The following is a 24,336-nucleotide window of genomic DNA, read 5'->3' as shown; positions in this document are numbered from 1 at the left end:
GACCAAATTATTTAACAAATGTCAACAATCAAGCATTTGTTCGGAAGAAGTGTGAGCAACTCTTATTCTCACCTTTGAAAGAAATGCGATTTTTTTCTGGACATTTGCCGAGCTGCAACACATTAGTTTCCTCTCGAGAGTTACAACGTCTGACAGCAGGTCGCCGCCTTCATCAAGTGTGCAAACAAACTGCCGAATGTTGTCGACACTGCACAACACATCTGCGTAGGTAGGTATAGACACGCTAGCTTCCGTAACGTCATCTGTGTCCTCCTCGTCAAAGGTGCCTGCAGCGCCAACACACACACTGGTGTCCTTGGCAAGGATGGTTTTCAGAGACGACTCGGGAATACTGAGGTCGCGGGCGATGCTGGCTTTCGTAGCTCCTTTCCACTTCTCGGCCTCTTCTTTTATTCGAAGTTTTCTCCCGGGGTCTGCGGCTTTCGACTCCGTAACATCGCGAGCCGCACCAGTCACAGCCAAAAATACGTCAAATTCCACACAGATCAAGAAGGAAAGCACGTTATTGGAACACTCTGCAGCGCAAAGAGAAGCAGCAGCCCACGCACGATCGAACAAGTGGTGGCGCATTCCACTGCATGTGTCAGTTTCGCATCTAAAAATAAGACATCTGTTTCCCATTTAATTTTTAATATTTGTAGTATAACTAAGGCAGTGATAAATGTCCTTGCAGAATACTTTTTTGACATCACAGATTTGATTACGCTTTTTTTTTTTTTATAGCTGAAATGCAGTAGTACAACATTCTTGCTGCCAGAGGGCTTGCCGTTAAAAGAAAAAGCAGGCATGGTGCGCGGCCGGCGCAGCCTTTATGCTGAGACTACCGCTTTGGTTGACGGGAGCTGCCTTACCGAGCGCTTTTGCTTTCTTTTGGGGAAGATTATTTCGCATTCATTATCAGCTGGCTACAATGTGCCTATGGGACAGCCTGTGTCAGCGTAGTTTTTTTTTTTTCTGCATTATACCAGAGCCTTCGTACACAGTGAGGTCGGCTTAAAACTGTGTCGTATAATCGTGGATTTTAATACATTGTTTCTATGGGAGTTTTGCCAGGACCAAACCAATTCGTCATAAAATGCGGGTTGTCACGTAACCAGGGGACGTATAATCGAGGTTCCACTGCAATCTTTGTACAGCCACTGGAGCTGCACTTCATGCGTCATGCCTTCACTTTAAGCTGACATACACACCAATATTATTTTTGAATTTTCAATTTTTACAGCAGTGTTCTCCTGTCTCAACCACAGCATCATTATAATGATGCTTGCACTAACAGGGAATTTCGTTTTTCCATGAGTAACATACTCACAGACACTATGCATGGAATATTTTTACTACAAACCAAGAATGACAAGTTTTCACTTCGAACAGCTGTGCCAAACACATTACCCCCTCCTATTTTTCAGCAGGAAGAGAACAGTACCACTGAGTGTCAATGATGTCATTCACATCAAACACCAGTTGATAAATAAATGAGAGTTCACGGTAAGTGCAAAAGGGCATTTATTGTTTAAAAATGAAACAGCTGTCTTATGGCACTCACCTATCTCAATCATTCCAACCCCTACTTCACAGCGACCACACAAATTCACTTGCAAACCATTATCGCCCTTAATAAAGCCCAGTGTAGCAAATACGTACCAACCTCCACCAGCATTATCCACACAACATCCACGCAGAGTGAAACCTCAAATGAATGAGTTACAGAGCACCTACACAAAAACATTGTTCATGTGAATCCTTGGAGAGTAGTACAGACAGCAAATGGTTTGAAAGCAATAAGCCAAATACCTAAATGTCATATGAAATGTGGGTGCCAATAAAGTCATATGGGCTTTCATAAAGCCGCACGAAGCCTTCTTGACAGCATAGGTCATTCTTAGGTTTCTTAAGTTATGAAACCAAACCAAAGCCTACCAGATACAATGCATGGTGGACATGAGGTTAGGGAACTGATAGCAGGCATTCATTCTGGTGGCGTTTCACTGTATGCTGTACAGATTTAACTCTTGCATGGTGCATGGCCCTAATTTACAATTTTTGTGCATTAGGACAAATTTACATAGTGTTCACTGATGTGGATGCATGTTATACTAAGGTGCAGGATGGTGAGTGATGATTTAATAGTTTATGAACAACCTGTGTGAAAGCCAGTGTTAACTATAAGAATGCCCTACACCTTACTTTCTGAAGGAACAATGATACAACTTGTGCCATGTACATTTCATCAATCAAATCTTGCAACGCATGGAATGCAGTGGCCTCATAATGCACACTAATAGAGCAAAAATAATCATAACTGCAAAAGACGAAGTGGCCTCTTTTATATGGTGCTAAGCCGAGCTGCATCACCTGCCTGCGTTCAAGTCATGCTTCAGAAATTTTAAAGAAATTATGCGGCTTCATTGCGCCGATGTGTGGTCTCTAAACCATTCCTAGCTCCTCATAACTTACATAAGAAACGGCCAGTGCCATTACTTTAGGAAAGGAAACTGGTGTGAAGTGATACCTGTCTTGCACATCTCATGTCCTTGGCTCTGCCCATTTTTGTAATAAACAAGTACATTGTTAACTTTCATGGTTCAAGCAACCATGGCTAGAGTGTACATAAGTTTTCTTAGGATTTGAGTGAGGAATGGATAATTGTGTGATGTGAATTTTGCATTTGCACAGACTAAAGAGGTATAAGCAATATTTGCAGTGAAGGGGCCCTTTTCATGTTTACTTATTCAAGTTACTCACAGGCTCCTTTACATGGGAGCATTGTGTGAGTGGGGCAGTACATAGAAGTTAGAAAACAGTGCAAAAAATGACTGAAGAGAAATGTTATACAAAAGTTAGCAAGAGGCACTGATTAGAATACAATTAGTTATACAATACACAATAATTAGACAAGTTTCAAAATGTGGCAACATAGAAATGGAACATGATTTGACAGTGAGGCAAAAAAGTGCACAAGTTAGTTCACACTAAACAGCAATAAAAGTGGTCTTTTGCAAGAACACATAGAACTGAGACACAAAGCCAGGATTGCAGTTATTGTGAAACATAGCGGTATTTCTGGTATTAGTAGCATCGTAAGGAAGGCTGTTCCAATGGTTTATGGCACATGGAAGAGCAGACATGTTGAATGCTTTTAGTATGACCAAAAATACGCGTAAAGCTGCTATAATTATGGAGGCGATGAGATGTACAACATGGCCGTGACAAAGGTAATGTGTGACGGTGAAGACTGAAAACCATTTTATGAAATAAGCAAAGAAGTGCTACTGTACGACGTGATTCTAAAGACTCAAGTGATAGCAATAACTTGATCTTAGTGACGCTGGAATGTCGGCTAAAATCGCGAGCAATGAAGCGTGCAGCACGGTTCTGTATAGATTCGAGATTACGTGCTAGATATGCTTGGTGAGGTGACCAGATGGGTGATGCAAATTCTAGTTGTGGTCGGACAAACGTCTGGTAGGCTAGTTTTCGAGTGTCAGATGGTGCACCATGAAGATTACGCTTTAAGTATCCAAGGGTTCGTGAAGCCTTAGCTATAATTTTATTATGTGTGTCGACCAGGAAAGGTTTTGATTTAGGTGAATGCAGAGATATTTATATGAGGACACTGTTGTCACATGGTTACTGCTGAACAAGTAGGTGAAAGAAAAGTTTGAAAGTTTACGGCTGAAAGTCATTAATTTACACTTATCAGTGTTAGCCGGCATTAGCCACATGGAACACCAGTTTGTTATATGGTCTAGATCTTTCTGTAAAGCGAGATGATCGGTAGGATTACAAATTTTGCGGTAAATAATAGTCGTCAGCAAACAAACAGATGTTAGAGGTAATGTCGGTTGGCAGGTTGTTAATATACATTAAAATTAGTAACGGGCCCAGGACACAGCTCTGGGGAGCACCGGACGATACTTCAGAGGGAGAGGATGAGCAATTATTTATACTGATAAATTGTTTGCGAAATGAGAAGAAATTTCTAATCCATGATAGCGTTAGTGAGTCTATATTTAAAGCAGAGAATTTGGCAATTAAACGACAATGTGCTACCCGATCAAATGCCTTAGAAAAGTCGATGAAAATGCAACCAGTCTGTTGGTTATCATTCATATTAGAACTTCGTGTGTAAATTCCATTGTGTATCGCATGACAGTGCTTTTCTAAAACCGTGCTGATGGGGGTAAAAAAAAAAAGCAGTTTTGTTCAAGATGCTGTGCAATGTTTGAAGCAATATGTTCTAGAAGCTTACATGCAATACCGGTTAAAGATATGAGTCGGTAGTTACAATGTTACTTCTGTCTCCAGATTTGAACCCGGGGATGACTTTGCCTGTTTTCCAATCAAACGGAAGCTCACCTGTAGATAAAGACTGCTGAAAAATATGATACAAAATTAAGCTTCTCAAGTTTACAGTGAGTTGGCGTTGATTCCATAAACATCAGAGCTAGTGGACATTTTAAGGTTTTTGATTAGTGACGTGATGCCTTCAACAGTTAATTCAATAGGGGTCATATATCTGTAGTCGACTTCGACGGTGGCAGGAATGAGCTCCATGGGTGAACACTGAAGTAAAATAATTGTTAAAAATAGTCACACTATCTTCGTCAGTAATGAAATTTCCAGCATTGTCCTGTAGAACGATTTGGGCATGAGTGTTAGCTGGGGATATTGTACGCCAGAATTTATCGGGTTGTTGTGCATAAGGGATTGAAGATGATGAGATTAAAATTAATGTCTCGCTTTACGAACGGCATGGTAGTATTGTTTTTCGCAATGTTTCTGTTGCAGTTTCAGAGAGGGGGATCCAGATTTTTTCATTGCTTTAAATAAGTGCTTCTCTTTATTCTTAATTGTGTGAAGTGACCCATGATACCATGGCTTAGAAATGTTGACCCGAAATGAAATTTATGGTACGTGAGCAACCATTAATGACAGCAACTTTTCTTTAAACAAGGTACAGTTTCCATTGATGGTACGGGAAGAGAAAGTGGAAAGGTACGAGGAGCAAAATTCTTGCAGACCAATGTTAATGGCATTGCAATCAGCTTTTTTATGGTTGAAGAAGAGCTTAGACATGAGATGCCGCGTATCTGATGGGATGCTAACTGCAAAATTAAGAGCCAGATGGTCACTGAATCCCTCACTAGTAGAAATGGTGCTTGAATTGTCGGGGCATGAAGTCAAAACAAGGTCACGAATATTCGTTTCGCGTGTAGGTTTGTTTACTAACTGAGTTAGCGAAAAATCTAAAGTCAATGAAGTCTTTAGAACAGCAAGAGCCAGAGGTGAAGTTAGAACAGTCAATGTCCAGGAAATTGAAGTCCCCCATTAGAAATATATTAGCTATAGGAAACTTGGTCCTTATGGCACTGAGGTTATTGCGCAACTGAGATATGAAAGCATCGGAGCTATCTGGTGGTCTGTAACATGCACCATTATTGAATTAACTAATAACGACGTAATGCAGATCCATATAATCTCAAGGAAACTGGGTAAATTAACAAGATGGGATGTTATACGCTTCCAGATGGCTATTATAGGACACCTCCTCCCCTTTTGTTTTTTCCGTCTTTGCGGAAGATTAGGTACTCGATAGTATCGGGCAGTACGTCAGTGTTAGAAATATCAGGATTAAGCCACATTTCAGTTAGTGCTAAAACCTCACACTCACTGTTCTCCAGGTATGAACATAGTTCAACGTGTTTGGGTAGCAAATTACGCATATTAATGCATGATAAATGTAATCGTGATAGCGTGTTTACGAAATGAAGAGTTTGGATCATCGATTGTACCAGCTATCTTTTCCCGTGTGAGCTCTCTCGCAGATCGAATGACGCTCCATCGATTGTACCAGCTATCCTTTCCCGTGTGAGCTATCTTGCAGATCGAATAACGCTTCCAGATGCAACATCAAATACGTAGGTGGCATCACCGATGTGCGCTTTGTCTACATTAAGCTTTTACATGGCATTCTGTGACTTCCCAAAATCAAGTAGGCATTTCCTTGATACTCATGTTTTTAACGAAAAATCTCATACAGCATAATTTGTATTCTTGAATTTGGGCGCCTTTTCCAGAACGTGCTATTTATCTTTGAAAAGTGCAAATTTTACAATAATAGGTCTGCATTTTCCTTCCTGGTACTTCCCGAGGCGATGTGTGCGCTCTATTTGAGACGGCTCGACTGTTACACCGAGGGTTCCCAAGCATAACTTTTACTTTTTTCTCAGCGGATCACCAGGTTTCGTCAGAGGTATCAGGTAGGCCGAAGAAAAGGAGATTGAAACGGCGTAGATGGTTTTTGGCGTCATCGCAGCACGATTCAATAGACTAACTTGTCAGAGATTTCGAGAGCAACCTCGGGCACCTGAGCTGGTGAAGCGCTACTGTTTTTTAGAGCAGCAGTGTCCACCTCTAACACCCGAATTCCAGCTGACAGCTGCCTCGGTTAGACATCAACGAATGCCTGCCAATTCTTTAAAGCGCGAAGGTTGTTGCGAATATCATCCTGGCCCAATTCAATTCTTTGCACAGTATCCAAGACAGTTGCTAGAACTTCTGTTCCAGGGCCAGGATTTGATTCGACATCCCCAGGCAGAAGCAATAAAATTCTACCAACCAGGTCTTTTACAAACTTGTGCAACAGACCACTCACTGGGGCACAACACCACAATAAGAAAACGATTGTCGCTATTTACGCGGCAGTAGGAGCAGTCAAGGTAGCTGACCTGAAAGAACAACATTGGTGAGCGCTCCATTGCAGTCATGGTGCTGTGCCCCAGCGGAGGGCGGTGAAATGACGGTTGATATAGTGTGTTTCCCATGGTGATAGCGTCGACACGTGTAGACCATCCCGGTTGCCAGGAGAGGCGGTGGCAGCTGTCCAGAAGTAGCGACCGCTTCCAATTTTTGCGTCTATCAGGCCAGGTAGCGTTCAGCCAGGATTTTGCGGACGGTGCCTCCAGTGACGCACTTAGAAAAAGGGCCACCTGAAAGAACAACATCGATAAGCGCTCCATTGAGGTCGTGGTGCTGGGCCCCAGCGGAGGGCGATGAAATGGCGGTTGATATAGTGTGTTTCCTATGGTGATAACGTCTATACGTGTAGACCATCCCGGTTGCCAGGAGAGGCAGTAGCAGCTGTCCAGAAGTGGCGACTGCTTCCAATTTTCGCATCATATCGCATCTATCAGGCCAGGTAGAGTTCAGCCAGGATTTTGCGGATGGTGCCTCGTGACACGTTTAGAAAAAGGGCCACCTGAAAGAACAACATCGGTGAGTACTCCATTGTGGTCATGGTGCTGTGCCCCCTGAGCCATTCTAGAGAATGTTGCATGTAAAAGACTATTTGTCTCTTGCCACTCTCCGTGTGCTATATATTTCAAACATATGCCTCAGGATGTCTTTCAGACTTCTGCACGAGCTCTTTAGTTTGGTGCCTAGGCACCTCAAGCGAAGTAGTTGGACATGGATGACAGGCCTTGCATTGTTAAAAAAAAAAGCAAAGGCCATCAGAACAGTGAAAATTGTTAGCCGTGCATGAAGGAGCACTAGGGTTTGCAGAAGTTGCATAAAAATAAAATTATATGTGAAGAAAGCCCCAGCAAAAGAATCAAGGTGTGTAACCTGTCTGCTTGCACAGTCAATAAATATTAAAAGTGCATACAAATCCAATAGCTGCACAAAGGGGTTGGCAAGTGAAATTGGTGAAAAAATTTAATTTCATCACCAAAAATACATGAAGTTTCAGAGAAACAAAAGACTACGCCTCTGTAGGCCCTCGATGAAGGCAATTGACTGCTGTTTCTCTAATCTTCCGTCGGCATGCGTTTCAACCTATGTGGTTGCTTGTGAACACCCGTTTACTGGTGGGCTTCTGAGCAGAATGCCTGCATGAGCGAGAGTTCCTGAGGCCCTCTCTTGGGAACGAGTTTATGGCATCTGATAACTGTGATGGATACACAAGCAAAAAAAAAAAAAAAAGCTACACAGCACGCAGACTCTTGGCGAGTATCACCAATACTTTCGAGTTGTCACGGTACACACCCACGTACACGATCTAGACTGCTTGACAACCTCCACCTATGCTTTCTCTCAACTTTCTCTGAAAGGGTTGCCATTTCGGCTTTGGCGTTAGCAAAGGCAAACTCACAACACCAAGAGAGGCAACCAACACTATCAATCACGCAAAAATTTTGTCGACTACGACGAAAATGCACTGTGAACGTTCTATCCACGCACAAGGGCGAATCTCTTCTAAAGCATATCTTTGTGTGATCGCGTTGCATAAATTATTTTGTTGCCCTTTCTCGACACAGAAGCTGCCTGTTCTCAAACACAACATACCATCGACTCGACGTGCTCATTGCTACCAAGAAGTTAGCGACAACAAACGCAACATACAAAGAGCGCAACAAACGGAGTAACCTCCGGCGAGCGCGGCGCTCTTTCTCGCGAAGTAGTGGCAAAGTCACCAAGGTCCTTACCTGTAGTAATGGATAAGCATGGCACCAACATGTTTCCGCTTGTCACAGACATCGGCAACACAGGAACACTTCAGCTTCTCCCTGGTAGATTCCGTAAACACATGCGTCCATGCATAAGTCTCATAGCGCCATTTTGCAAGGATCGACAGCCACACCACACCACCACCGCGAATTTGGCCCAATTATCTCTGGTGGCCTTATAGAATGTCAAAATTAAGTGCTCAGCGTCAAATATGCGGTTAGCCCCCATAAAACAGCACGAATTTTGGCGCAAGCAAGCAACGCCCATACATTCATAAGCAACGAGCTATGCATGGACCTCCACTCATGCCTTGTTACCAGACTTCGCAGCACCCCCTGAAGTTGTTTGCTTGCGAACAGACAAGGAGGCCTCAGAAACGTGACTGAAACTTTACAGAAGTTTAAAATAACAAAAGAAACTCGCTGGAGTTTCGGGTTCGAACGCAGGCACTCTACGTGCCAGGCGAGCACAAACTGCATATCACGCAGGTCACTCAGGCTGAAGGGTGCTAGTGGGGAACCAAGTGAGCATGTTGTGGTGTGTATGACAGTAAAGTGTGTTGGAGTATAAAAAAAAAAAACGGCGCTATCACTTTTTTTTTTAATCGTTCCCGAAGTCACACTAGAAGGTACGATTCCTCAACTTTTTGGTCACCAGCAGCAAAGCAGTGACGACCTGCACCTGCACCGCTACGCAGGCATTCTGGAGGAGCAATGCTTCATCGGAAGAAAGTGCTCTGCTTTCAAACGTTTTAGTGGCCAGCCGTACGCGTCACTTCTGAGCAATGAGCGATGAATTCTGCAATCGAGCAACAAGGCAAGCGACTAATGTGTTCACACAGTGACGCAACTTGTAGCTCTGTCCACCGCTTGACCTTCCACGTGCAAGAGAACGCATGCTGGCGTCAGACCCAGTAAACATGAAAGCACGATTTGCGCCGCACACGGATGTTGCCCTGACTTACCTTGAGTGGCCTCAGCTGCCTTTCGGCTGTAATCGGAGCACCTTCCGTCAAGCAGGTATGGCTGTGATGGAACAAACAGGGATGTGTTAGGACAATGTACGCAGTAAGTGCTAGAGCCAGAAGTGCAAGACGCAGACTCCCATTGGGGAGCAGTTATCGTTCAGACGTGGCCCATGGCTCTGCTCCGAACGATATCTGCTCCTTGCTTGCGCCGCATGCGCACGTGCCTTCTTTTCGTCTCGCTGTGCAAAGCCGCTACCCCCCCCACGTGCATGCCATAGCACCGTTCCTTCCATAGAGGAAGGAAAACTCGGGAGAGGCCCCGCACGCCAGAAAATTTGCTGGAAGTCGCGCTTTCGCAATGACTACTGGGATTATTTAGCCACCAGCACAGCCAATAGTAATGCTGGGCGCAGCATTGTCTACTGCATTGTCTGCCGTGCATGTGCACGCGCGCCGACACGGTGGCCATGTAGGGAAGACGCAGGGGGGAGCCGGCTTCAAGAAATGCGACGTAATCACCTCTCTTGAGGTCTTTCCTTCCTCCATAGGGCTATGTTTTTAACCTACACTGAGCTATACTTCGTGCAAGCTCGTATAGGCGGGTGGAGGGCAGGGCTAAAGCTATGACGTAAAGGCGCTGCACTCGCTGCTTGATACGATGATACCGATGCGTAGTCATTCTCGGGAGCAGACAGCCTCTGAACTTTCAAGCCTTCGTATTATAAGAGGAACTATTACTGCAAAAGATTTTTGCGTGGAGTTTATTATGGTGAAGAAATGCAAAGGACATTTTTGTTTCCTCTCAAATGGAACATAACACACCAACTTGTATCATCTGCTCGGCGGATATGCATGGAGCATATCACGCAATTCTTGCTAAATTTCTTGCACAGAAAGTACATCGTCGTATGAAGGGTCGACGACGAGTTCCTCGTGCGAAATACAGAGTATCCATGTTTCTGTCGCGGCTAGGGGAACAGCATTCTGCTCTACATTGAAACCGGCGTTCCACGGCATATGAGGGCGACTTTCGATGGTTGTTTCTCAGCACTCAGCCAGCCGGCTGACCAACCTGTAGTATCAGCCGAGGCGGCCGAACGAGGAGACCAAAGCTCCACGCGAACTGGGACCAAAGATTTAATTTATTTGACGCGCACAAGTATTTATTGTGGATGTGACTTGATCCACATTATGAACTCTTTGATGGTGTCGGCAACTGTGGAAGGTGTCTAAAAACTATGAATGGTTGCGACGACAGTTATGAACGATGAAGGCTCCATGAATATGCAGGTTGATGAAACTGATGTACTTGTGAAGGTGGAGGCATGTTGTATTGTGGAGGAAGTTGCGGAGATTGGATGTAATGTTCCAAGTACTGAGGTCATTGTGATGGCGCCCCTCTCCTTGACGGAAAAATTGCAGGAAACCCCAAGGGACATTGTGAAAGGCCATACAGCCAAAAAGGAAGTTCGGACCCTGGCATCCAATAAAGTCATGCAGGGAAAGACGGGCGTTCAGACGAGGTTGACATTGTTCTGATTACTTGCATGGTCACTGCAAGTTCCTAGGCATCCTTGCTAACCTGTTCGTACTGGAGAGCAATTTGGGACGCAGTCGCAAAAGATACGTCGGAGGCCTTCCAATAACAAATGTACTGAAACACATTGAGAGAAGGAATGAAATGATCGTGCAACATGTCTTCTGGAGAAGGTTAACTGCAAATATTAAGGTATGTCACCACCTTTTTCAAAAATTTTTTTAATTTTGAGTATTAAATTTTTATTTCACATTTACGTTATAAAGCACCGTTTTATATGATATTCAAAAGGAAGAAAGAGTGAAAAAAGCCATGCTGGTATTAATAATTCCCAAAAAAATGCCCAAACTTGGTTGTTATGCAAACATTCATAACTAGCGAATGGAGAGCAGGAATTTTAAACTTTTTGGCGCAGACTTAGCCAACTAACCATACTGTGCAACCAACTAGGATCTTTGCCATCTTATAATTGGGAAAAAGTTATAGCAAAAATGCCAAAGAAAACAAAAAAATGTGTAATTTTTGCCTGCATTCCTTGACATAAAACATGATTATATCAAAACTCACCATTCGATTTAATTTATCCTAGTTCATTGCACAGGCTAATAACAAAGGAAAGAGCGTGCAAAGTTTCATTAAAAAATATTTATTTATTTCGAAGTTATGACTGTTTGCGCAATACGAAAGTGCAAGAAATAAAGTTTTGAGAAAAACAAGATTAAAGTTTTTCAATCCTTGTAGAAAGAAGATCATCATGCCCTAGGAAGTTAAAATCCTTCAGGTTCATAGCTAGGGCCCTCCTTAGCTGATGTGAGCTCTCTTTTGGCATTTGTTGCTGCATGTCCTTTTTTGCGGAGATGTTTTGCCTCGCCCGTTGATTGACGTTGGGCCTTCATCACATGGTAATGGTCACTGGTGCAACATGGTAGGAGAGTGTGGTGGCCAGATTCGATGCCTGCTTCCCTCAAAATATCTGCTGTACTTCTGTTGCCATCACTGAAGGACGAATTCGGTAGCATTCAAAGCGATAGCGCGAAGCAAACAACTCAGACGCTTGTAGCCTCATGCATCCCCCTTGCGGAAATTTAAAGCAATGTTTAAAAAATAAAATAAGCCTTAAAAATTGCCTTTGAGTAATCTTTTACATATCAGACTAAAACAAAACAAAAAATTTTCAATATACGCCGCTGATTATTGCCGAGTTATCATTTTCTGTTACCAAACCACATTAGTTTCGGTTTCAGAACTGTTCACCACCTGTTCGAAAGTTGGCTATAACTTTTTAACAAAATAAGATACGAACATTATTCTTGCTGCAAAACATTTTTGAATGTTTTGGGATTCCCAAAATATAAAAAAGAAAAAATATCATTTTTCCAAAAAAAGCGCTTTTTCAAAGGTGGTGACATACCTTAAGGCGAAAGCCCTCAAATGCTTATACTCACAGCTATGACTGTCCGTCCATTACATCTGAAGTGAGTCATAACTAGTCATTACCCAGTCATGACTAGTTAGTCACGACTAGTCATGACTAGTTAGTCACGACTAGTCATGACTAGTTAGTCACGACTAGTCATGACTAGTTAGTCACGACTAGTCATGACTGGTTAGTCACAACTAGTTAGTCATTAACCAGTCTTGAATAGTCATGACTGGTTAGTCACAACTAGTTAGTCATTAACCAGTCTTGAATAGTCATGACTGGTAAGTCATGATTAGTATTAACCAGTCACAAGTCATGACTAGTCATTAACCAGTCATGGCTAGTTATGAAGTCCTGGTTAGTCATTAACCGGTCATGACTACTTAGTCATTAACCGGTCATGACTACTTAGTCATTAACCGGTCACGACTACTTAGTCATTAACCGGTCACGACTACTTAGTCATTAACCGGTCACGACCACTTAGTCATTAACCGGTCACGATCACTTAGTCATTAACCGGTCACGATCACTTAGTCATTAACCGGTCACGACTACTTAGTCATTAACCGGTCACGACTACTTAGTCATTAACCGGTCACGACTACTTAGTCATTAACCGGTCACGACTAGTTACTAGCCAATCATTACTAGTTAGTCATGGGTCATGACTAATAATCCAAGTCGCCCCGCGCCGCCTCGTGTGTGCCTACGGCCGTGCAGCCAAAGTTGCGTGGAAGGCTTTCGCCTCGCGCACTGTAGATAGTCACAGTGCCCCCTGAATTTTAAACAAACAAACAAACAAACAGAGCAGCTACTCGGCGACAAATTCGCCAGGTTACTGACAGCGATTCTGAAATCGATGCCTTTCAATCGCCAAGTGGCATTGCAAACTCACTCTCATGAGAGTAACTGTTTGCTTATAGATATCTGGTATCGCATCACCAGTGGAAGGCTGTGACGGAAAGATATGACGCAGTCCTCTTCATGTGACACAATTCGAGCGAAGTAGATTCTGCGGCCTTCATCTCCAAGTTGTAAATCAAGAGTGATTTTTATTTTACTTTCAGATGGTGCCGATGCTCCACCAGAAGCACTCAAGTAAAGATCAGAAGTCTCAAACCATTGTGCCCATTTTTTGGTACGCTGCAGGTCGTTGAAGACAACGTTCCATGAACGTTGGTTGAAGATGGGGTTCGGGAGAACGCACGCCCATAAAATACGATGTGGACAGTGCCATTTCTTTCGCCCAGTTCCAAAAATTGGTATTATTCGAAGTCAAATACTGTAAAACTATTCTTGTTCTTAGCCTGCCCGGCCTTCAAGCCAGACGACTTTCAATATGGCTGCCCGGCCTCCCCGGCCGTCAAGCCACAATGGAGGGCAAGCAGGTCTCAACTGCGCAATCAAGCAAATAGCGCCACACGCTATTTTGATTTTGCAATGAACGCAATAATTTATCTCTCACTGAGAAGTGAAAACACTTTCTGTCGTCGCTTTGACAAAAAGCTTGATCACACAATCCTATTTGCTGTTTGCTGCTACCATATACGACGCATTTACGTAGGCGTCAAAGTCATACACGAAAATCTCGTCGAAACAGTTCCTGTCACTTGTAATGTCACTACCGAAATGCGATGACATTAAAGTGAATGAAATTAACTCACAACTTCAGCATCTGTCGGACACTCCAGGACCAGCGACTTCTTCAGGAGCGGCCTGGACCACGATGACACGACGCAGAAATGTTAAAATCGGCACTACAAGAAAAATTTCGCTAACTACTAATGGCAAAACATGTCAGAAGCTTGTTTAACACTACGAAAAGGCCGATTTCACTTCGCACAAGTTGATGATGCCCGATTACGTTAGGTACTCAAACTGCATTTCATCTCTCTCTGTAGAATCGGCCTAGGCGGCTGTACAACCATCACTTCCCACGTACTGTGACCGAATACGAACTTCATCAGACTCGCAGAAGAATTTATAGATAACAAACACGTGACACAAACGGCCGATCCACAAGTACACAAACAGAAACAAGCGAATAGTCAATCCATTAAGTCGAAACCGAAACTAAAACCAAGATACAATACAACCGCTTCGAGAAGCTGCCGTATAAATACACAGACGTGAAAGAAGACACTGTAAGCGTAGGGAGCTTCGCATTAACATACATAAACCACTGATCTCCACTAGGGGATCAGTGACATAAATACGTGGAGGAAAAAAAACTAGGAGGGAGCGCGCTCAGCCTCTGCAAGCTAAAGCCCCTTGGGGCTTTACTGCAAGTCATCCCCCTCTGACGCCGCTGCCGAGGGCCCTCCGAGGGCCCTTTTGCGCACTGACTCTTGGGAAATAGGCCCTCCACAGTTACCCGACTGCCAACCAGGGGCAATTTTTAGTGAACGTCCGTGCTGCGATGTAGCGCAGAAGCGCAGCGCCTGTGTTGCAGCTTTGGCGGAATGCGTACCGAGCTCGAGCTCTAGGTTGTCTGAAGGATCCGCGTCTCAACACTTCTGTTGATTACACTCTTGAGTTTTTGGGTGCACTGTAGAAAACTGCAGGTAAATTTTTCATCAAAGGGTGCGGCCGCGAGCTCGTCACTGTTCAACTATGGTTCATAAAAAGAATGGAGAGGAATTCCTTTCGTCGTTATGCACACATACGGAGCGTATATTTCAGCGCATGCTATAAGCGGAGAACTCAAGAGTAGGCGAAGAAAACGAGCCTCTAAAAAAGGGCGCAGTGGCTTCCAGAGCGCTCACGGCGGACGGACGTGTTTAACGAGCGCTCCGGCGCGCTGCGCAAGAATCTATTTCTCGGGCAGGCGGACTTCGGCCCGCCCATGGGCCCGCCGTTCTCCGCTATTGTCGCGCCGAATACGCTCGCGCACATACGCGGTTCCGACGTTTATACAGCAGTGAAGTATTTCTCTCTCTCGCTGCCGAGAGAGAGTGCCGGCGGCTTTACGTCTGCCTCTATACGCGGGGTCTCCTGGCCACTGCGCACAATCACTTACAAAAAGAAGTGAACGTTATGCACGTGCATAGCCGCGCGCACGTAGCGTCCTTTGTCGGACTAATCGCGCGCGCGGTACAAGTATACCGTCCGATAGCACCCGCGGAGCGTTCGTGTCACGTGTGCACTACCTGGCGAACAGCAAGCGGGAAGTAAAGCCCGCCTGCTCGATGAACGCACAGAGGCTCACCATTGTACTGTCACGGGTGCGCGCACTGCCGCGCGGCCACAGGAGCGCCTCGAGACTGTCCGGGATGATTCCCAGCGCCCTGTAGGCCGCGAGCATCTCGCGACGCGGCACTGCAGAAGCGGAACAGCGAAGGAGCAAGTGCTCCAATGTCTCCACTGCGCCGCAGTCAGTGCACGCGTGGCTCGGGGATGGTGGCCGCTGCGGCGAGCGAGCAGTGTGCGCTCACCACGGAGCCGTCAGTGAATACAAGCAGATGGTCGCGCAGTTGCTCGTAAAGCGAGAGAGCGAAACCGAAATCGAAATCTGGCTAGGAGCTACTGCTGTCTTGTCACGTGAGGGCCTATTTCCCATGATGCTTTCTATATGGACTATATGGGCTCGAACGCCGACTACAAGGTAGCTTACGATAGTCTTCGTCCTTTGATAAGTAATTTAACATCTAAACTTGCCTGCATTTTCTGGAATCGGCGAAAAACTGCATTCGACTGCGGAAGAACTTTTGTCCAGGTGAGCAAAGAAGCCAGTGTGACAGACTGCGCCATCTGGCGAGCGGTGTGAATTTCAAGGAGCAGACGACACGCACATCCGAAGAAACCGTGCGAGGTGCGCATTCCCGCCCCAAGCCGTGACATCGGTTGCCTCACCGATAAATAGGCGCATAAAATCGACATAAACTTTTTATAATATTCAGTTACAGCTTAAATACTCACTTATAATAGTACAAATGTTGGGTTTTGTTTTAAAATTTGGTTTAAATGTTTTTAAAGCGAGTTGAGGCGAGGCGGCGGCCATGGCTTGCGGCGGAGTTCGCACCCATGAACTGTAGAAAATGAATTGAATTTTGTCCAGACCGTCGACTCGGAGGCACTTAGTTCGCCCACGCGGAGATACTCGATGCCGAGCAAGCGTACGACAGCGTACCCCATGCCGTGCTTTTACCCATGTTTTTACCTCCCTGTCGGACTCGTACCTGGGGCGTCCGGAGCATCTGCTGGTCGGCATTCTACGTCTCTGTGAGGAAAACACGGTCGTCGCGCACTTCGGGTCCTCGATCGGCCCCATCGCAGTGAGGAAAGGTCTGCGCCAAGGGTTTCTGTCGTTGCCACTCGTATATTCTATATGGCGAGCATCGAGCGAGAGCTGCTTAGGTCGCACATCGGTTTCCGCCTCAGCTGGCATGGATGACGACCGCTGACTGCCGGGTAAAGCCCTCGCGGACGATCTAGTACTGCCTGTGGAATACCCCCCAAGGATTTGCGATTTCTGCTGAGCGACTGCCAGAATGTGGTTACTCGTTTGAACCGACGGCTCAGCTCCAAGAAGACTGTGGTTGTCTGTTTGGCTGGAAGCAACACGGATTAACCTTGGAAAATAAGACCTTCGCCCAGAGTTTATAGTTCCGATGTCTGGGAGTGGAGATGTTCGCTGAAAATCCGTTACGGCCTTCACAAGGCTACCGACAGGCTGCCCTTACCTTCCGTGGCGCCGATTTCATCAGACAGTGGAGAGCACGCTATGCTGAATGTGTGAGCAAGCAGACAAAACTGCGGGACACTTGGCTCTCTGCTGCCAAGGCCTGTCTTGTCCACCACGGATGACAAATTCTACAGGCGTTTGGGTCTCCATTTCCCACCCAGCTAGAGGAACTGGATCGCGATCACAGCAGCAAACGTAATATCGGAGTCCCAGTGGAGACCATCGAGAAGCACCTTGCTGGGTGGTGGTTGCTGTGTGCCGACGATACTAGGAGCACCTCAATAAACACTGGTTGGGGGTGTCATGTGGCAGCAGTCACTGAAATGGCCACCAAGCTTACGATGTGCTGCTGTCATTGCTGTTCCAGTTGTCTATATATGTGTGTGTGTGTTCATGCATGTGCATGCGTTATGTGTAGGGAGTGACTAGTTGTGTGTGCTATGTGCATGTGTTTGTGTACTCTGGCTGGGCACCACACCAGCTGTGCCCATCTGATTCAAAGGACAAGGCCACAGTCATCATCAGGCTGTCTCGACGAAATCAGCTCTCCACTGTTCCACAGGGGGGAAAGAATTATCATGCAGGATCTCAGAAGATTTGGCGTGCATCATGGGCGTCCGGAGGGGGGGGCAAGGGGGGGCGGTTGCACCCCCCTGGAAAATCACTCACTCGAACCGTGAGTGATGGCCGCACACCAGGGGCGGTGGTGCGCTCAGTCAAAAGGGTAAAAGCAGCCCCGCATGGTCACATCTGCGAAATGCCGCGTCCGGGCGTGCGTCGTTCCGCCGTTTTCAAACCACGCCATCGTTAGCTCTACTGAAGGGCGACCTGTTCCAGACATACAGCGGCACCGGCGAGCATGTGTTTCGAGCCGCCTTGAGATGGGTGTCTGTTTCTTTGATCTCTAGAGAGATAGCGACACGGAGGCAGACAGTGCACGGGGCATCTTGTTTTCGCCTATGTCGTTACGCCGGTCACCGATGAATTCTTAAGGAGGGAAGGACAAATCAGCCGTGTCCACCCCCGCTTTGTCGGGCTGCTCAGGGGCAAGCGGGCGATGAGTTGGCGCCGCCACCGCTCGCTGTCTCCTCCGATCCACGAGTAGCGCAGTTTGGTAGAAGCGCCGCTTTCAGAATCTCCGGCAAAGGGGATTAGCTGCTTTTGTTCACGGCGACGCAGTCTCCCGAGGCGCCCCCACACCAGCGTTCTTTGCGTCTTCTGTGAAAACCAGCGCCTTTGGTCAACGCAGCCCGATGGCGCCTGCCTGGCTCGCCTGTCACCTCTGGCTGGGCCTCAAATCACAACAGCGCCCATGTACTGCGCGTGTCAGTGCATGGTAAAGAGACCCAGGTGGTCGACATTACCCGGAACTCTGTACTACTCCATCCCTCATAGCCTGAGTCGTTTTGGGGCTCTGAACCCCATAAAAACACAAAAACAAATTTTCCGACCGGAGTGGCGAGTGTCCCTTCCCCTCGGAAGTTGCGCGGCGTTCCTTTCACCCCCAAAGTGCGCATTCGGGGATACTGCGGCAAGTAAGCCCTCGCACGTGTGCGCGCCTCTGTGTTTGTGCTTGGGTGTTTTTAGTGGCCGGTTGTCAGCGAAGCTGAGAACAACCAAGACAGCGGACGAGAAAACGACGAGCGGCGAGCAGTGTGTGTGGGGTTGCTCGACTGTGCGGATGCGCAAGCAAGATGGAGCGAGGTGTATGAAGCTGCGAGCGTGCATTTATCTTGTAAATAAGTTTTCGTTGTATATATAGTCATCTTTTGTTTTCAACGTACGCGTTCAACAGTTTTTCCAATCAATGTGTATGATGAGTGTGCACCGAGAGCGTGTAATGAAGCACAGAAGTGAATTTATCACACGTGTAATTACGCAATTCGCCCAGAAAAATCCGAGGCGCCTACAGTTGCTGTTCAAGGAAGACTGACTGAGTGACTGTAGTTGCGTGTTTGCGAACATATTGTGCTGTGTGCTGGTCATCAATCCGGGTGAGTCGAGAACCCGTATGCATGAAGACTGAGCACTCTTCTCCACGAAGTGATATAGCATCTTTTTGCATTTTTTATTAATTTTAGTTGTTTCTTCGTTGATAAACTCCAATGTACCTCTCCTAGCCGCGCTTTAATTTGCTGTTTGTAATTTTTCTTTCATGTGGGCATTTTGTTTAATTTTTATTTATATATAAATAAATAAATTTACTCCGCAAATAGCGCCTTTTTGCTACGAACATACCCCCCCCCCCCCCCCCCCGGGGCACCAACGGGGCCCCCCCCTGCAAAAAATCCTGCGGACGCCCTTGGCGTGCATAGCAATTTCATAGAGTGCAATTTCTAACTACATACAGGGCTTCGATGGCGCACTGTGCTCGATGCCACTGTGATGCTTCAAGCTATTGAAAGCTAAGAAAGTTCCCTGTGCCCGCCCCTCAAAATTGTTTAGTTTTTTTGGTGGTTGTGAAGATTCCGTGAGGCCTTCAAATACTAAAGACCTGAAGTGCTCTGTAGCCAGACCGTTTGTCTGGCTTCCATTGGTTACTGTCACATAAAGAGAAGTGCATGTCTGCGCATGTTTCTGTAAATAAGCTCTCCAGCAGTGTGGCCTGGAATAAAACTCTCCTACTTGTGTTTTTCAAACGAACAGATCAGCTTCGATGGCCAGTGCTCTAGAGCACTATGCTATCGGCACATCCGATCATGCCTCGTATTAAACTACAACACAATCTTGCACTATGCACTGCATATTGTCATCTTCATCAGCTTCCAGGCGTGAATAGGTCGGATCACCTTAGCCTCGATCAGAGCTTAGCCTAGTCTAATATCCTTGCCAGACTTGCCGACGACCCAGCAAAACAAAACCATGAGCCAATCAGGCTAAACACATGCTTTCACATGTCTGTTCAGGTGAACTATGCGAAAACCTTATCCTTCTTCGTCTAGAATTAGATCATTATTTCTTGTCTGACAGAGTGAGAACTGCAGTTGGAAATGGTGCATTGTATATCTTGGTTGCACATATGAGGATATATGCACTGATGTAAAATGTGTAAACTGGGTGCAGATAGCTTTGGGTTCTGTTTTTCGAAATGCTCGAGCTGATTCTTGTAGGATATTAGCAAGGAAAAGCTATGTACCACATTTTCCTAGCTTTGTATTTGCAAGTTTTTTTCTTTCTAGAGTCCTTTTCGCAAAATTGTTTTTCCTGCTGCTGTTCTATCTACTCCTCCAATTTGAACCACTGGGTCAGCGGCCTTACCGCGGCATGTGGCTAGGACAGTAGGACTTCAGTCAAGGAGAAATTCAGAAATCCTCAGTTGCTGTGTATTGCACGTGCACCCTTAAGAACCCCAGCTGGTCAAAGTTAATCTGGTGTACATCGCTATGGTGTTCCTAATAGCTGACGCGTCGCTGAGGGATGTTAAGTCACAAATCTTACAATTTAATTTTTTTTCCAAATTCTAAGGAGCTCAAGTTAGTCTTGTGTCTCTTAACGTATATTTCCCTCCATAGGAGAGTAGGGAGACATTTACACCCATTCACGTTTAATTGTTATACACGGTGGGTGAGTGGTGCCATAGATAGAGCACAAAACTGCATGGGAACACTTAATTTCCTCATCCTCATTAACCTTTGAAAGGATAGAGCAGACCAAAAAAATGGCTGAAACATCTGTGTTCTAAGGCACTTTAGCTGAGTCCCAGAGCCAAAAATAGTGTGCTGATATGACTTATTTTGCAGTTCTTATAGTCGCTTCAGTATGCCTGCAGTGCCAAATTTAAGAGAAGAACGTTGCTCGGTTGGCGGAAAGACTTGGGAAAGCTGAAAAAAAAGGCTACACCTTCCCCTCAGGGGCACCAGGAAGAGACACAAAAGAAGGTCGTGTCCATTCCGTATCTGCTCGGTGTGTCTCATCATCTAGAAAAGATCACGGTTCAGTGTTCCGGCGATGTTCTCCGCCGATCATAAAGTTGGGAAAGTGAGTGCTGCAGTGAATGAGAAGCTGGAACCGGTCTCTTCCAGAAAGGACGTTCAAAAGTGCTCTCTATCACATGCAGACAAGTTTATTAGTTGCAAAGAAGGGGTGGTGTGTAGGGTTCCTTTGTAATGCGGAAAGATATATTATAGGCAAACGGCTAGGTGCTGAAACGTCAGATTGGAAGAGTGCGAAAATTCCCTTGGCAAGAAAAATCCCCTTCTTCTAACCTCGTGCTACACTGCTACGAATGCAAAGAACATCAAGATCATCCTTGCCTGCCGGACTCACATAACACGTCGATAGCACGCAAGAGTAGTAACCAGATAGGCAGGGAAATTTTTGAAGCATATTGCATCGCTAAGAACTCGGGCACGTGTGTAGCAAAACCGTCTGTTGCTTTGCAGAGAAACAAGAGAGCATTCCTTAATAAGTGCCTTTCCTGTGCAGTGTAACCCTTGATGTTTTTCTGTTTTTGTTTGTTTTAAGTTTCGTGCGTTTTCACCTTATATATTTCCTGATTTTTCCATTAAACCTTCAATTGTTAGACAGTGCCCGGGTCATCTTCTCTTTTGTCGGTCCTTTGTCTGTTTCGGGCTGGTCTTCAAGATGAACTACATCCAACTCGCCCAATACAGCGTGGTGGCAAATTTAAAGCATGAACAATTTGGCTGCAGAAGCAATGTTTTTGTCGGGCTCAGCCCAAATTTACGGAAACTCGGTGCCTTCAGGAAAACATCAACCACCCACAAGTGTACGAATACGGAGCAAATTTTTATTTTGAATAAGTGTTGATGTCTATAAGAAGAAAATGTCTGAGTTCACAATACCATTTTGCAATTGCTGTGTAAAAAATAATCATGTGATGTGACAAAAATAAAATGCTGTTTTTTTAAATTAGTTCCATGCCCCTTCCTAAAACAAGAATCACACCTGGCATGAAAAGCACTCTGCACCCCATTGGCATTAGTTGTTACAGAAATGGGCAAGGGCCAAGCAGTGGCAGACTTATGGGTCACTCTTGGAGGAGGTGGTTTGGGGGGAGAATCCCATTTGGACCATGTATTTACGGGCGCTTTTTTGTCTAAAAGATAGGGTTCAGTTTGGTTTGCCTGTGTGAAATTTCTTGCTTGGGAAAGAGTTTCCTCCCCATTCCAGCATAAATCCACCCCTAGAGCCCAGTTTATGTGAACAGAGGCAGTTCTGGCAATTTGAAAATTTTGGGCATCAACAGCACCCAGCGCCCAGATCACTTAATTTTCACCTTCTAAAATAATGTGTGAACTGTGGCGGAGACCATCCAGCTTATTCTTGTCCATGTTTAGTGTGGAAAAAGGAAGACAATACAATAAGGCTGAAAGTCAGAGAAAACGTTTAATTTTCTTAATGAGAGCACGCACAGGTACATGACACAGTCTTCAAAACGTGCCTCTCGTGATGTGTTCATGTGTATAGAATAGTAAAGTGGCCCAGGGAGTCGGACTTTTATTGAGATCAGTAGTGAAGCGTAGCTGGCAAATATTCTGAACTGAGCCATGAAAACCAGGCAACCTTTATTCCTCAAGAGGAAAGCATGATATCTTGTTTGCACTCACTGATGAGGGTAAAAATCTGAGAGTGATAATTAGGGTGGTATTTTAATTAAGGACAGCGCAGTGAAGCATGGAAAGTAACATGTCAGGGCAACGATAAAGGGTTTGAGGCGATCCTAATGAGTTAGGGAGCAAGTAGGAGGTAAGGAAATGCTAGCTGAAATCATGGAAATGTACACAGTGAGTATGTGGAGGACGGATAACTGATGATCCATTATACTAAAGGAATGAATTTAATATGGATTAGTTTATAAGACTACTAAGTCATCTGTATCGGTCGTGTTGCATTATGGTAGGACAATTATGTCGAGTCAGATTTCGTTACATCACTATGATATGAGGAGGGCATACAGCAAGCACAAGCAGTGAAGAAAAAAAAAATTAGGTGCAGAGCACAAAGCGGAAGAGGGGAATAAAATTGTCAAATGCAACCACCTATGGTAAACGCTCACGAATGTTCATTAACACACATAGGATGTTTCGCTACCAAAAGACACGTGCAAACTGAAATGCATATATCACATAATAGCACTGAAGAAATAGAAAGACGCTTAAAAAAAATATTCTTGCAGTGTTCAGAGACTAGGTTTTTGTACTGAAAAACCCGTTGAAGTTAGTTTATTAATTAATCATGGGGCTGCATGATGTATCATTTGTCAGCCAAGTCCTGTAAGGCTGAAGCAAAGGTTCCAATTTACTTGTTTTCAAAATTTATAAAATGGTGCCGAGGTTGGCTTGAGGTGCGACAGTTGTAGAAAGATGTATGGTCACGGTGAGAAATAGATTTTGTATGTTTGATGGCTTTGCTGTGTGTAATGTAAAACAACATTAGCTATGCAACACGCAATGTTCTTTTGCAAGATGTAAATTTGATTTTGCCTAGGGTAGCTTGAATAGTACTTAAGACAAAGGAACAGTAGTCTTCCTGTCCTAAAACATTGAAAAAAGGGCCGCAATTGGGCTTTATCGCATAAAGCAGATTTAAGTTACTGGCCTGTTGAAGAAATTGTCTGGTCAAGGGGTCTTCTCCAAGGCATTGCTTGCCACAAAAGCTACACACAAGGCCTGTAGAAAGTTGGTACCTACCCAGGAGCACTGGGGATTGAACCCGGCACCGTCCACATGCCAGGCAAATGCCCAAACTTCTAGGCCACCGCCTAGCAGTCTTAAAATTTTATTTGTTAGGGTAACTGATAATTCAAGCAGTGTACTCTTTTTGAAGGAAAAAAAATTGTGCCAGTTACCTTAAGAGAGTAACGTACATGAACATTTCACTTCTTGTCAAGGACATGTAGATGTTGTGGCACTAGTGATGTTGTTAAGGGGCAGGCAAGATTAGCCTTGCAATGAAAATTGCAGAGCTGGTCCACCTGTATCACGTAGTCTGTAAACAAAATACAACTCCTAGCATTGCTCTCTCACAAAAGGAACTGTGAGATTATTCGTCTCGAAGTGTCAAGAACAGCCTCGTCACGTTAAATAATATTTACTTTTCTTTCCCTGAAATCAAATTCCAACTGATCCTTTAGAAATGACACAGAGTATTTTATGTGCTGCATGGGACCCTTGTTTTCCTGAAGGGAGAGAGAGACTAATGAATACAGGAGAGGTCTGCTTGGTTGTTAG

At 45.1% G+C, this 24,336-nt stretch overlaps 1 protein-coding gene across 11 annotated transcripts in view; it reads right to left on the bottom strand.

The window, feature by feature from the left end:
- The window catches only part of LOC149351637 (uncharacterized), an 85,230-nt gene extending 70,798 nt beyond the window's left edge, over nt 1–14,432 (bottom strand). For 7 of the 11 annotated variants that reach the window (XM_089580962.1, XM_089580965.1, XM_089580963.1 and 4 more), the window contains exons 1-3: nt 14,124–14,432; nt 9,494–9,554; nt 8,508–8,588 (exon numbers count right to left, since the gene is read on the bottom strand). The gene's annotated coding sequence lies outside the window, so the exon portion shown is untranslated. Of the gene's footprint in view, nt 1–6,749; nt 7,011–7,123; nt 7,280–8,507; nt 8,589–9,493; nt 9,555–14,123 lie in introns of all 11 variants that reach the window. The other 4 variants (XM_089580960.1, XM_089580966.1, XM_089580964.1 and 1 more) reach the window with 3 other exon arrangements.
- Between the last annotated feature and the right edge of the window lie 9,904 nt (nt 14,433–24,336).

Source organism: Amblyomma mixtum, chromosome 3, assembly GCF_055824585.1.
Source record: "Amblyomma mixtum isolate Tamu chromosome 3, ASM5582458v1, whole genome shotgun sequence".
Lineage (NCBI taxonomy): Eukaryota > Metazoa > Arthropoda > Arachnida > Ixodida > Ixodidae > Amblyomma > Amblyomma mixtum.
This window is presented reverse-complemented; position numbering and strand designations above follow the sequence as displayed.